The sequence below is a fragment of the Falco naumanni genome, chromosome Z, assembly GCF_017639655.2.
Source record: "Falco naumanni isolate bFalNau1 chromosome Z, bFalNau1.pat, whole genome shotgun sequence".
NCBI classification, from domain to species: domain Eukaryota; kingdom Metazoa; phylum Chordata; class Aves; order Falconiformes; family Falconidae; genus Falco; species Falco naumanni.
In genome coordinates, this window is record NC_054080.1 from 84,525,782 (window position 1) to 84,540,729 (window position 14,948).

Genomic DNA, 14,948 nt, shown 5'->3' on the forward strand with positions numbered 1-14,948 from the left:
TGGTTGCAAGATTTGGCTTCCTGCTGATTTTTAAGTGGTTAGTGTGAAACATGACCAAATCTCCAGCAGTATGATGCTAATTAACATCATCCGAACATGCTTTTCCTTCCAGTGAAGCCCAAAGGCAGCAGCCAAATCCAAAGGCAATTGTCCAAACCACCTACCTAGGTCATTTCTCAGGCTGTGTTACTCTCGTCTATGGTTAATTACCATGGTTGTCTCCGTCTTTCAAATGAAATTATCTTCAGCATTCTGCATGATGATGTCTCCATCTGTATTGTTCTGCCCCAAAATGTCCTACTTTGTCCCTTTTATTGCAATGAAGTGCCAGAGCACTCGGGTAATTTCTGTAATTCTCTTTCTGGCTTCTCGCAGATGTTTCAAACCACTTTCAGCCTCCATGACTTCAGCTCCTTCTTGCAAACGTATTTCCTTTGGGGAGGTCGGAAAAGCAAACCCGGGGTGTCACAGCGAGTTCGGTCCTTGAATAGCTCCAACCTTTTATTGATACATTTTTTTACGTTTCCCCTTTATTATCGCCTTGTCTTTTTCTGCCTAACAAACTAGTAGTTCTTCACGTGAGGGCAAGCTGGGTATGAAACCAAGTGAATGAAGAGGTGAGTCAGACTGAGTATGTGCTCGCATCTTGGTTTAAGCTGTATTGATATTTATTATTCAATTACTGCTCTGAATGTAGCCTATGTCCTTTTCCCTTTGGGTGAAAACAAAGCCAGAAGATTTCAGAGCACAGATTTTCAGTAATTTGTGAAATGGTTTTTTTGTGGTGGGTGGTTGTTTTGGTTTGGTTTTTTTTTTGTTTGTGTTTCAGTTGGGATTGTTTTGTTGTTTCAATTGGAAGTGATCTAGTGGTTCTCTTTTAGACTTCTCTTTCTTACAAGGCACCCATTCTTCTGTTGGCTGCTTTGCACTTGTGCATGTGGTTTGTTCTACCTAATGACTCCCGGGAATCCTAAAGAAGTGGCTGGATAATCTGGTTGATGATGCAGATCCTGCTGTGAGTGATGCCAGGATGCACGCTCCTTGCAAAGATACCAGCTCTGACTTTGTTGCTGCTTTAAGTCTTCTATTTGTTGTTTTCCTTTGCTGTGAAATATTTGTCCTAAGATCACAGTGCAAGAGAAAGGTTTGTTAGTACATGGAATTAAATTATTGTGTGTCCCCAAGGATAGGTGTCTTTTCTCATCTGGCTTGATAAGGACTGACTATGAATAAATGTTTCTAGAGCCAAACGTAATTGTTTTGTGATACGTCCTAGGGAACAGAGAAGCTACCACAAAGGGATAACGTGAGCCTGGGTGGAGCCGATAAAGATGTGATGTCTGTAGTCTGCTTTTTATCCTTTACATGATTCTCTTCCATCCTTTGAGAGATGGTGCATTGAACCTGACAACTGGGGAATTCCTTGATCAGATGTGCTTGGATGTCTTTGAAAACTTCTGCAGATGCCACGGTGATGGTGTCTGGGCTGAAGGAACCGTGTTGCTGGAGCAGGTGGAGGCTTGGAAGTCCCTTCCCTTCTGTGGTGGACACAAGCTGTTTGGTTATTTTGTGTCCCATCGTGATGATCTGCTGCTGGGGACTGGAGAGCTGCCTTGGGACACCATGGAAATCTCCGCTGGAAATAAATCAGACTGCTTTGGCTGATGTGAAGCGGAGCCGTGAGATGATGTTTGGCAAGGTAGCGCTTCTACCCCTGTAGATAGAGACACTGGAGTTATGCCTGACCTCTCTTTGTGGGACAACCAAGAAAATGGGTGTTTACGGTCTGGTTTGCATCGTGACAAATGATCATCTATCTATGCATCTCAATCAATGATGGCGCGGAAATGGTTGGTTAGCACAATCAGTGTATTGCTTATGTATGACGTGGCTTCACATTGCAGTTCTGGCTATGATGTGTTTGTTGTCAGGACTTTTCTAGATTTTAATGTATGAGATGAAAATCTATTGCTGCCTCAGTCTAGGAATTCACAGGAAAATTGATGGGACTTTTTGAGCTCTGCTGCCTGTTCATTTTGTAAGCGCGCCCCTAGGTTCTTCCAAATGCTATCAAAGAGCCAAGTATCCAGAAAGAACATTTTTCGGTATCTATAGGTGATTTTACTGGCATGAAAACTCCTCCTTGCAAAATGACTGTTACGCTGTATGAATTTATGGCAGGTACTGTGGATCTTCCAGCTGAGGAGATGTTACGTCCTTTCGTGTTGAGACGTTATACTGACAAAAGGGATTCTTATGACTTGGCTCTTACGTTGGACAGTCGACCCAAGAGAAGGGGATTTGTCTTTGCAAGCTTTTGGTCTTGCAAGATGACTCGAGCCAGAGCTATTCTGGAATGTTCAGTATAATGTTTCTCCTGTGTTCCTAGCATTTTGGTTGCTCGGTTGTTTGTTTTTTTTTTCTCTGCTTCCAAAAGACTAATGCTTTCTGCAAACACGCTCAAATTTTAGATAAAGCTGAAAACAAAGGCATATGTTTTGTTTTAAAAGCACATCCTGGGTGTTGGATTTGAGCTTTTAGCAGCCTTTGTATTTATTTATTTGATTTGATGATATTGAGCATTTTCTTTCTGTTTTGCTTTATTTTTCTTTTAGGGAATAGCTGTAGTGTACCACTGGAGGTAAGGATAGTATGGATGTTTGGATTGGTTTGGTGGTTTGTTTTTGTTTTATTTTTTTTCCATTGGTGTATCTTTTCTGCAGCTCATCTTTGCTGGAATTACTGAGGAGTAAAAGGTTTGGTCTGTACCACACAGCTTACCTTAAAATTTCTCTGGCAACATATTTCAATATACTTTCTTACAAAATAATTGCATCAGGATATTGCAAGCTACCCTACAGCTCAAGGTCAGTTTAGCATCCTTTACTTGTTCCGATGTATTGGAATTTCTTGATTGTATGCCATTTTCTACTTAAAGCTGTAGCCATCCTCTTCGAAGGCAGAGCCTAAATCATTTAGGAATTCAGATGTCTCGGTAATGTTTATGTTGCCTGAGTGCTGTGGAGCAGCACGTTAAACAGCAGCGAGTACCAGCTACTCTCCTCTTCCAGCAGTGCCTTCATCTTCCCAAGCGAAGAGCACGTTGCCCTTGGAAGCAGAAGCTGCCAGTACCAGTTATTCCGGGGAACTCGAGAGCTGCTCCTCTGTTAGGGTTTGATCTCCTGGATGATTTGTAGGGAACTGGGGGTTGATAGCAGGTATGGGGAGGAGTTGGGATGCGCAGCCTGGGCTGTGAACGTAGGCACCGGCCGCCTTCCACCCCGCCTTGGGGAGTGTTTTGGGACTGGGGGTGACAGACATGATTTTCCCTGTGGAGAAGGAGGTTGCTTGGGCTCTGCTCTTGCCTTGTTTCTGTTTTGGCCACCTGAAGCCCAGGAAGAAAAAAGGGAGGAAAGTACCGCAGTCCCTGTGGTGCCAGAAGGTGGGGGCACACAAGATTCCTGCCTTCTCTTAGCGCTGCCGTTGATCCTCTGTCAAAAACCTTGGCTCGGTTTTATCCTCCTCGTATCTCTGTGAACTGCTGGAGCGTGTATACACACGAAAATCATCTCTGTTCATCTACGATCTACAAAAACCAGCCCCCCTTCTTGTAATTTATTAAAACCATTTTTGACACAGCTTGGCCTCGGTGGCTTTTGCTGCAAGCTTTCTGTTCTCCTCCCTGCAGACAATTGTCCCTGCAGACAATGCTTTTAGGTTTCCAGACCTTTCCAGTCAGGTGTAGTTCTCTTCTTCTAACCCATAAAAGGTGAAAAAACGTCTTGGAACCCCCTTCCAAAAAACTGCCTGCCGACAGGACGGATTCAGCCCATGCCTTCTGGGCTTTTGCATCATTTATTGACTTTTCCTTTGAGTCCGGATTGGGGATGGATTGAAGGAATGATCATATATGAGGTCTGAGCTGCTGCTGTCCTCTGTTTGCTGGCTTTTGTGTTCACACAATTGTATACTAAGCATATTCTGATAAAATGACTACAGAGGAGTATGTTTTAAAGCCGAAAATGTGAAGGTAAAAATGCAGCACCAGCTGTGTCGAGCAAGTTGCTGTATTTTAGGCTGGATTTAGCTTGTTCTTACTCAGGGTGCGTGCTTCCTATAGCTTGTACTATGGTATATTTTCCAGTAGCCCGCTAATACCTGGTGCCTCTGTTTCAGAGGGGAAAAATAATCCATTGAAACTCTTCTGGGTATTTTGTAATAATCTGTGTAGTTTCCTTTCTCTTCTTTTTATTATTATTTATTTATTTAAAGTTCTACAGAGAAAGGATGAAAGGATCCTTGAGGATGTCCCACCGATCTGGATAGATGGGAAAACAGCTTTCAGCAGTTAGATTTCAAGTCAATCTCAGTATTTCTTTTTCCCTTTAGAGTAAATAATTACCTCTTAGAAAAGGAAACGAGAAATTGTGGAGCCTTTTGTAGATAAATGGAAATGTTGGGTCTGGCTGTCTGGAGAATTCCCTGTGAATTTGGAATGGGAAGCACTCAAATATTGAGGTTTGAGTCTAATCCCGTAACGGACTGAGATGCTTCTGCTGAAAACAAGCTTTTGGGGCTCTTAGCTGAATCTTCCCAGTGTTAAATACTTTCTTTCCAATAAAGCCATGATTTTTGCTCATTGTACAGAGCTCAGACTTTGACCTGTGTTCCTTTGGAGATAACTGGTTCCTTCCCAGTTTAGAGCAGTGGGTTGAAAGAAGTCTACGTTGTGTTCAGAGTGTATGCTTTAATTTGTTTAATTAAAGTTTTGCCCTCAAGTAAATGTAGATGAATTATCTCCTGTTCTGCTAGCTCGTAGTTGAGAAATTGGTCTCCAGAGCATTTGGTTATCACGATGGAAGTAGGGATGTCACGATGGAAGTAGGGATGTCACGATGGAAGTAGGGACCCCAGCTGTGCCCTGGGCTGCAATAAATTTTTACCCTGCAAATACTTTGGGTATCTTTTGGCTCTGCCGTACAATCAAGACACATACATGGTATGGAATCGAAGGGCAGCTGAAGAAGTGTTCATCTCCTTTTTACCCACGATATCCAGGGTACAACTCAATGGGAAGACAATTTCAGTGTGAGTAAAACGTGAAACACATTTGGTTTTGAACTGGCTGTTAATTAAGGCTTTCCAGCAATGAGAAGGTGCAACCTATTAACCTTTCACTTTGGGTAGTTTTGGTGTATGACTTAGTGTTATGATATAATGCTGGTTTAGGTTTGGGCTCTTCCCAGGAAGGGCGAGACCGAGTAGTGCTCAAAATTGTCTCAGTTTGGGAGTTCTTATGGAGGTACCTACAGAAAGGAGTGAAGTATTCCCTTTGAAAAAAGCATTTTCCCAGTGTGTGATTCTCCTAGGAAAAATAGAACTCTCTCCTTAACCTTCATGTAAGCAGTATTTCTCCTGCTCAGCGTAAAACACACAGCTTTTTCCCCAGTGACCTACAGTGATTATGAATGGCAAGAGTGAATTTTTTTGTCACAGAAAAATAAACAAGGCAGGATGCTGTATAATAGCAGGAGGATGGCTTAGTCTTATTAAGCATCTTTAATTGGTGTTCTGTTTTTGTAAAGATGCTATAAAGTTATCCACATATGCATAAATAAATGTATTTTGGTATCCTGTGATAGTTGTAGCTATAATAACTATAGCCCTGTTAAATTTATAATTCTCAGTAAGATTTTTATTTTTCATATTAATATTGTTATTAATACAATACTCTTTAGGGGCAAAAAAAAAGACAATAATTTGCATGTTGAGTGACTTGTCTTAATGAGTGCCATCAGTCTAAAGCTGCCAGTATGCATTAATCTCCATTTCCCCCTGTATTTATTCTTTTCTGATAGTAATTTTGGTTTAAGTGATGTCCATCACTGATGGATTTAATGCTTAATTTACATGGGGAGGGCTGCATACCTTCACCCTGCACATGAACATTGCAATGTTTTTCTTGCTTGTCTTGGTATGTTACTTCTACTTTGGAAGACGGGCATGTTACCGAAATCTCGGAATGAAGAACTTATCGACACCAATGTGATGTAGATAAGCAGACACTTCTTTATTGACGGCCGGGTGCGTGAGTGAGTCCCCTCATGATCGACGCACACCATGGTTCAAAATCGTACACCTTATATAAAACTAATTCATACATATTCATTAAGTATTCATGCATAATCATAAGATTTCCCATAAATCATTAACATACTTTCCTCCCATATCCGATTCTGCGCAATAAAGGTTAGAAAGGTCCGGAAATGGGTCTGGGGTACGATTTGGGTGGGTGGTATATGAGTCGGTGGTCTCGATCTCCCCCTGCCAGAATTACCTTTCACTTAAGGTAACTGTTTCTTGGCTGGCAACTATGGGTTGCTTCACTCGACTCTTCCCAGTTCACATAAATTCTCATTTTGACATTTTAGTACATCCTCCTAGGTTACATATAAACAATCATCTCAAATCTTAAGTCTGTTATCTAAGTTCTAAACATTCCTACTAGGTGATTCTGACCAATTCCTCCGGCCTTGGTACGGGGCTGTACAGAGGATTTTTATAGCAGCTTTTTACTATAACTGTAAGTTTCATTAAAATATATTTCTTATCCTTCTATATTTCTATTACATGATTGATTTTATAAAATCAAATAATCAAATAAAGTCAATCAATCTTAACTTATTAGCAAATCTATAACAGGCACACGGCTCCTTTCAGGCGCAGACGTAAGTGCCATATAGATCTGTATAGGCAGCGGTGCTGGTTCAGCAGAGCGCTCCTAACCATGTGAGTACGCTCGACCCAAGCAGTTTCTTCTGACTGAGAAGATGCCAAGCCCAGGCTTCATCTGCTGCCCTGCTTATAGCTGGTGTCCGTATGGATGGGGCCCCTGTGCACCCTTCCCCTCTTGCATAAGGCACAGCCTTTGGAGCCTGTGTTTGAAACTTGGATGTCGAAACCGAGAAGACAAGATGAATACGTGTGATGCTGGACTTGGTATTTATCTAAAACGACATTAGATTAGTGTTCTGAGCAATTCTGGTCCAAAACCGTGCGATACTAAGTCAGCTTGCCCAGGGGTTTTCCTTGGCATCATGAGAAACCCATGCCAGCCATTTGCTTTTGTGAGAAACGCTACAAAGAATCATTAGTTTAATAGTCGATTATTGAAAGAATTGTATCGCTACATGACTGGAAAGGCTGGTCAGCAGAAGCCGGGGCGGGGGTGTCTGTTTGGCAGGAGCTGGGTCTGGGGCGAGGACTAGATGTTTTTTCAAGACAAAGGAAAATGCTTGATATTAAACCATAATTTCCTGCATTATTTATTTGTGAATTAATGCCTTGCTTTTCTAATGAGGCCGGTGAAAGCTTGTAGAATGGGTTGTCCATGGCAGGCTCTATTGTCTTTGTCAAGGACACAGCTCGTAAATCAGGGAAATTCACGGTGTGGAGAAGGATTTAATCAGCTGACTTTCTGCATAGCACGGATCGTGGTCTTTCCATTAAGTGATTCTGTGCCAAACACACAACTTCTGAAGGGGTTAGAATAAATGTGTTGGAAATAGAACCCGGCTTGAATGAGCCGTGTCAAGAGAATCCCATCCCCTCCGTGTAAAAACCGGCATGAAGGCTGACAAACTGCACTTTAAAATAAGACCTACACTTTATGGTCCACATCAGCCGTTAGCAGTTGCATGTGTTTATTCTCATCAATCATGATTTCCAAATCTGTGGAAAAAAACCCAGAGCAACTTTGTCCTGCTTCGTTTTGTTTGTTTGTTTGGTTGGTTTTTTTTGCTTAAAAGCAGAAAAGGACTAACTGTGCTGGCGTACTGTTTTTTAAACCAGGTTAGCCTGGAGTTAAGCAAACCCACAAAATCCCCCTTGTATTGGTTTTTGTTCTAGTCAGACTGGTTTGCCTCTTTCTGTTAATTTATTGAGTGTTCTTAAAGTTTAACGAAGGATGTCTTTTTTTAACCTTGACGTGTCTTTTGCAAATAATCTTGGACAGTGTGTAGCTTCACAATTCATTGCAGTTGTCTTCAAAAGATAAAGGTCAGGTAACAAATGGAGGTGTCTGTTTCAGTTCCTCGTTCTGGTACCCATCCAAAATTTGTGGAATAAAAGACTGTGTCATGTAGAGAGAGAAACAAATACTGGTTTGGTGAAGGAAGGCAGGAGGTTCTCATTGCTGTTGTGCCAAGGGCTTTTTTCTGTTGTTCTTCATTTGGGGTTTATTAAAAATAGAATAAAATATTAAAAAAAAAAAAAGGTTAGAAAAAGGATTTTCAAGATGTTCGTGCTGTCATTAGGGACATCCAGGAGCCGGTTCTACTGGAAGAGGATGTGTTCAGCCCCAGCAAAGAGCAAGAAGGGGATGTGTGTCGCTAGTGGTTTTCTTCTGAAAATGGTCTGTGGTGATGAAAATACAGGAGAACAGAGGGGGGGGTGTGGGGCGGGGAATAAAAATAAGGCAGAAGAAAAGGGGCTGAGAGGAATGCCTCTTGTCTGAGAGGGAAGGCACGATGCTTTGCTTTACGTTTCTTTCAGGCTCTGCCTTTGAAAAAGTCTTAACTGTGCTCCCCCTGCACCCCCCCAGCTGTATCTCAGCCAGACAGGCTGAACACATGAAAACAAATTTCATGGGAAGTTCAAACACTCAAACATTATAATTATGGTCATCGTGACCACGCTAATAAATTTTGCACTGTTTTTTTGCTAGGGTTAATTAACTTCTGCATGAATCTGAGGGAAGGAAACGATGCTTATGAATAATAATCTTGTTTGTGGGAAGATACTGAAATACAGATTATGGTGTCATGCAGACAAAAAAAGAAAAAAAAAACAACAAACAAAGGGAAAATCTCTCATGGAGGATGATCTGAGAAATTTACCTGTGATACCGATGGCTACATCACGTGAGGGTCGGTCAGCAGGAGACAGAAGAAGCTGCTCTTGAGTGTGGCCAAGGTGTTAGCACCTGGCATGAGGGTAAAAAGCCGGGAGCGTCAGATGCAATAATCTCACTGCTATTAGCATCTAGAAATGGGGGAAAAAAGGGTCTTCGTGCTGTTATCTCTGTGCCTATCTCTGTTTACACCTCATAATTAGAAAGTGGATGTCTTGGGATGGAGGATGCCAGAAGAAGCTAGCAACAGAGGAATGAAAGGATTTTGTTCCCAGGGCTCCCTGGTGCTTCACGTATAACGTGAGTCCTGCTCGAATTACTCTGTGGCTGGTGGTTTTGTATTTATTATTTTTTTTATTGTTATTGAGGGTTATGGTGGTAGACACGGCTGATCTGGCTTTCAGCTGATCGCTAACCCCATCGCACAAGCGATGCAGAGACTTCCCCCAGTGCGATGTGGCCACCCGTGTTCGCACTGCTTTTGTGATTTCTCCACGGAGAGCCCTGTGCTTCTTGTTGAAGCAGCAGGGTTGTTTTTCTCAGTCTTTTCCGAAGTGCCAAGAGTGTTTCTTGGAGAATAGGCTTTGATGGGCTTCGGTAGATGGTGGTGTGAGCTCCTGGGGTGGGCTGCAGGGAACCGCGTCCCCCCAAGGCTGCTGATGGGGGTCTGGGTGGCTGCAGTGCTGGTGGCTTTTTGTTTCTTTTGAGAGAAATTGCTTGAGTAACAGAGCCAGGTGTTTCCTACTGGTGGATCTAAATGTGTTTTATTATTTAACAAAAGCGGAGAGAGGTTGGATGTGTGCGTGTTTGAAAGAAAACCACAGTTTGAAGTAAGTGCTGTTTACGTATTATCTTAATGTGTGTAAAGTTACATGCTGAAATCCTCTTTTATACCTTACTTGTTTTTAATAGGTGTTATTTCCAAACGAGGGAGCGGTGTCGGATACCTGCAATTCCCACATATTGCTGGGGCACTGCTTCTTGCTGGTTGACATTCTTAATTACCAACCTACGCAGTCGTCAGTGTTTCATATAAAATAAAACATCCTGGGAAGGAAAAAATCATATTTGGTCCTGGAGAAGGGTTTGATTTGAGTTGCTGAAATGTAGCTTTTCATTTTCTTCTGCATCGAGGTCGCTGCTCCCAGGTGGCTTGCAGGGGTTATTGTTCCACTTTGCCCCCGCCAGCAAAGCCCGGTGTCCCTTAAATGTCAGCAAGAAGGAGTGAAAACAATGCTACATCCCCATGGAGGGCGTTCCACAAGGGATAGCCTGGCTTTGCTGCTATTTTTTGCATTTTCCTTCTGCCAGGCTAGAGGAATGACCACTTCTGCCTTTCTCAGCCCTGGTATCTCTTAGCTGATTTTTTGGGCACATGAGACTTTTCGATAACACAGAGGATACAAGGGAATATCCACGTGGGCTGGGCTAAAAGTGACGATCAGCCTCTGAGGTGCTTTCAGATCCAAAATAAGACATTTGTAGGGTTTGTTAAAGTTGACAAATGGGGTTTTACTGAGCAGCTGTAGACTTGCAAGTTACCCTGGAGCGTGCTCCAGCCCCTACAGTTCCCCAGGTCAGAGCAAAGCAGAGGTGGCTTTGAAGTTTCCTTAATGATGTCATTTGCCTCCTGAAAAGGCTTACCCCGAGACAATGAAATTAATCTCCTCTCTTAAGAGAAAAGAAAGGGCCCATGCAAGGTTAAAGGAGGTGTGGGGTTTTTTTTGAAATAAGAAGTATGTTAGAGCCCCAGGGAAAGAGGAGCTCAGGGAGGACTAAACTTCACCAGAAGATATGAAATGAAGGAACAATTGGCTGTAGTATGTGCGCATCCCTGCGGCAGACGTTGTATTTCTCTAACAATTTTGGTATCCAGAGCCTGTTCACTGGAAGTTGCCCAAAACTGGAGAAATTAATCTGGAAAAAGATGTTTTCTATGTCAGAGGAACTATATTGGAGAAGTCAAGCCCGTTAGCAAAGCTGTCTCGTATTGCAGCCACTCTGGCCGGCTAGTTTAGCACCAGCGAGCTGCTCTGACCCTGTCAGCTCTGGTGGGGAAAGGTTGAAGTCATGGGCCCTGTCAATAAATGCCCTTTGAGTTCAGTCAGGGCCTGACACGGTCTCTGTTAGGTATTATGCTGTGCCCTAACAAATAATAATGACCCCGGAGAGCTGGAGGGATGATTTAGCATCCTTTGGATGACAGTGCAGGTGGAGTGAGTGCATACCAGCAGTGCTGCCGTAATGCCTGGGTGTAATTCAGTGGAAATGTGGGGTTATTGCAGGGCTACCGAACGCCCGTGGATAGAGGCGAGTTGTCTGCTTTATACGCAGATGCTTCCCCCCCCCAAAAAAAAAAAAAAAAAAAAATTAAACATCATAATATTCACAAATAGAGCCTGTTGTACTTCAGCTGCTGTTTGCAACAAGGCAGCACGGTTGGACAGCACGTTCATCTGCGGGTACCAGAGGGGATGTAGAGATGGATACAATCATTTGAAGCCGTAAGGTTGTGGGGGTAGTAGGAAAAACTGGCACCAAAAATAGGAGTCCAAAGGTGCAGTATGGTCGGCTGTGGGTGCCGCCCGGTGAATACGCAGAAGGCAGGAACGGTGATCCCACCAGAGCCTGGCGATCCCTTTGCGGGGAGCTATCGGTTGGATTCGGAGCCTGTTCCCTTAGTTGGAAAAAGCTGGGAAGTGAATGCCGGCGTCCATCAAGGCACGAGGAGGTGGGTCAGTTTGGGAGCCTGCCCTAGCCGAGAGCCTTCCCAGTGGAAGCTGCTGAAAGAGAGAAAAAGCCAAAAGACCCCCAAAATGACATCCATTGTGATTTTTTTCCTATTTTTAAAGGATTGTGGTCCAGCGCAGCTTGGGAGCAATGACACCACATCAGGTGCTGTAAAACTGTCTCTGTGCTGATGTATGAGATGGCAAAGATCAGATTTGCAAGAAATTCCAACGAGGTTTATACCAGGCAGCAGTGCCAAATGGAAATGTTGCATCCAGGGAGCGCTCCTGGCAGGAGCGAGCGTTGCTCTTCGGCTGGGCAGCAGCAGGGATCCTCGGGGTGAGGAGGAGGACGATTCCATTCCCTTCCTCAGGCAGAGGCACCGGCGTGGGAGGGATGAGCGTGGGGCAGGGCAGTGTGTCGCCTGCAGCCACTGCCCTCGCTCCCTGGTGGTGCCAGAGGCTGGAGGGATGTTGTACGTGGGAAAGGTGGGAGCAGGCTGGCGTTCCCTGCGGGGACAGTTCTAGCCACAAGCCACTGATGAAAAACGAAAACCTGCTGGGACTTGCCCAACGTTCCAGTTTGAGCCCCACTGCCATATTTCTTGCACTGATTTTTGTTTGATTTGGGGGGAATTTCATGCATATGTGTGAATATTTCAAAGCTGGAGGGTAGGCTGGAAGGACATTTCCCTTTTCTCATCAGCATTGGCAAGTCGCCTTTTTTTTGTTTTCTTGTTCTTTACTCATCCATCATCCTGAAGAATTTGATTTGGGAATTAAAAAGCCATTTTTCTGGAAGCTTTTCAGGGGTTCCCTGGGGTTAAGCCATGCTGGTCCTTGGCACAGCACTATCCGGTGAGGAATCGTGTCCCTGAGGTTGCTCCCGCGTTGGTCCTTCCCTCCATCTCCTCCAGCGCACCTGCCTGCTCCCTGACGGAAAGGCTTGGATTTAAAGGCCATGCTAGAGAGTAACAGAGATTGTGGGGTAATCATAAATTTCCTCCTGCTCTTTTCCTGTTAGTAAAATGTCTCGGAACTGGCAACTAAGGTGAAAAAATGATTTCTTTCACCTTATGCACAAAATTCCCCACATTATCCAGAGTATAATAAAAACAGAGATGGCATTGTCACTATAAAACTTTTTTTTCTTTTTTTTCCTCCTGTATGGATGGAAAGAGACACTTACAGACCTTGCTCTAACAGTTTAATTTGTTATTTTTTTATCACCTTTTTGATACCATGGGCTGTGGAGCTACAAGGTAATATTAAAAGTGAAAGCAAATAAAAATCATCAGGAATATACTCCTTTGCCGTGGTGCTGGCATCGCGATTTGATGACAGCAACTGTAGTCTTAAACTGCTCTGATTTATAGACGGACTCTAAGGGCAAGAGAAGTTACGTTGGTTTGTGCTGGGTTTGTTTTAATGAAGAAAGTAAAATACTCCCAGTCCTCCCAAAACTCTGATGGGTACCAACCTGTGTCCTTATATTCACCTGCCCAACGATGATACCTTAAAATGTTGGTAATGTTGGCATTGGCTTTTTTTTTGTTGTGTTTTGTTTGGGTTTTTTTCCCCCCTCGAGTGGGAAGATGCAGTGAGGCCAGAGGAATGTCTCTTTAAAGGATCTGTGACAGATGTTTTCTTAATCAAATACATCAAGTATTACCATTTAAAATTTGCTTAGAAAGTGATTAGGCCCAGTTGTGCGATGTTGCCTCATACTGGTTTTGTTTTGTTTTGTTAATGTTGCAATTAATCTTAGCAAAAATCTAATTCATCCCTGGGCTGCTTTCATGCCACAATCAGTTTGTGGCAATCTAATGCAACACCCCCCCTGTCTAATCAGATATGTTATCTTGATTTAGGGTAACAGCAGGTTGGTGGAGATGTGTTACAGAGTAATAAAATCACGTCTTCCCAAGTTTGGGATAATTAATCTAATTATCATTTGGAAGAATAAGTATCTGATCGGACAGTGACAAACCTTGGTTACTTTTGTTTTGGTGGTATTTTGGGGGGCTGTGGGATAACATGCATGGCGCAGCACGCGCTACTGCTCTGCTGCGAGTGCCTGGGTGATGGATGGGGGGCTTTAATGAGTAGTATCTTTGACTTTGACAGAAAGAGCCAGTGCCTCTCTTGAATGAACTGGTAGAATAAATGCAGCCCCGACATCTAATTATTTCTGGTGCCCAAATACAATCTTTTATACTTGTTGTGTTTTAGGTGAAATAAGATTGCTTAGCGTTCATCTAGCAGCAGGAATGTGCTCCTGGAGTTGGAAATGAACCCAAGTCAGTAACTAACAATTAGGCAATTAGACTGGTCCTTTCCCATGTGTGGTGGTCAGGCGCTGATCTGTTGCTGATCAGCCACCAAATCAAATCCTAACCACCATTTGAATCCCTCCCACCCTGCTGCCGTTGTGCTCCTTCTCTCTCCTTAGCCCTGTTCTCTGTGGGTACCCACCAACAATGGTTCTTCCTCGCCTCTTTCCAGTCAAAAAGGGCTCCATGAAGAGCCAGTAGCCTGGTGTTTAATGCACTTAATTCAGGTTTGAGCTTGTGATGACAGAAAGCAAAACGCAGCAGCTTTGGCAGGGTGTGCGATGAGGGGCAGCCTGGCTGCGCTGGCTGCTTAGCATCACGTGTAGCTGCATGTGGGACCACGCTGGTCGCGTGCCTTCTGCAGCAGCATCCAAGTAAATAGCCTGTGATAGCATCTCCGCGGTCTTTCAGTTATGAACCATTTCTGAGATGATGTGGAAAAAAAAATAAAAAGAAAGTCAGCCGGTTGCTTGAGATGGGAAGCATTATCAGCCTTCTAGGTGAGCCACAAGTCATTCAAATAGAGTCCCTCTTCACAGCAACGTAGTCACCTCTCAGCATTTTCAGTATGGTGAAGACATTAAACATGGGAAGTCTCGTAGTCCTCAGCTCCTGGATCATCTTTATGGCTTTTCTTCGTGCTTCCTCCCTCCGGTATCTCCATATCTCCCTCCAAGTGGGTACCAGGACTCATAGTAGCAGTCTCAGAAAGGCGACGTACTGAGGCAAGATCAGACCCTTGCTTTACCTTGATGTTCTTCTTTTTAAACATCCCAAGGGTCACGCTTGGTGTTTTAGCCACCACAGCGTACTGAGAGCTCCGGTGGGGCCCGTTTGAACCCTTGGAACGTAAGCGTGTGCCCTGCGGTCGCGCGCAGTATCAAGGCTCTCGGCAAGGCTTTGGTCAGACCACCCTGCCAGCTTTCAGAATACCCTTCGACAAGCATGCCAGTATATCGTCTCTTGGTTTTCCTT

General features: G+C 43.8%; 1 protein-coding gene across 1 annotated transcript in view; it reads left to right on the top strand.

Annotated features, from left to right (window-relative positions):
* The window catches only part of LOC121080759 (netrin receptor DCC-like), a 253,382-nt gene that overhangs the window by 85,461 nt on the left and 152,973 nt on the right, over positions 1-14,948 (top strand). The window lies entirely within an intron of this gene.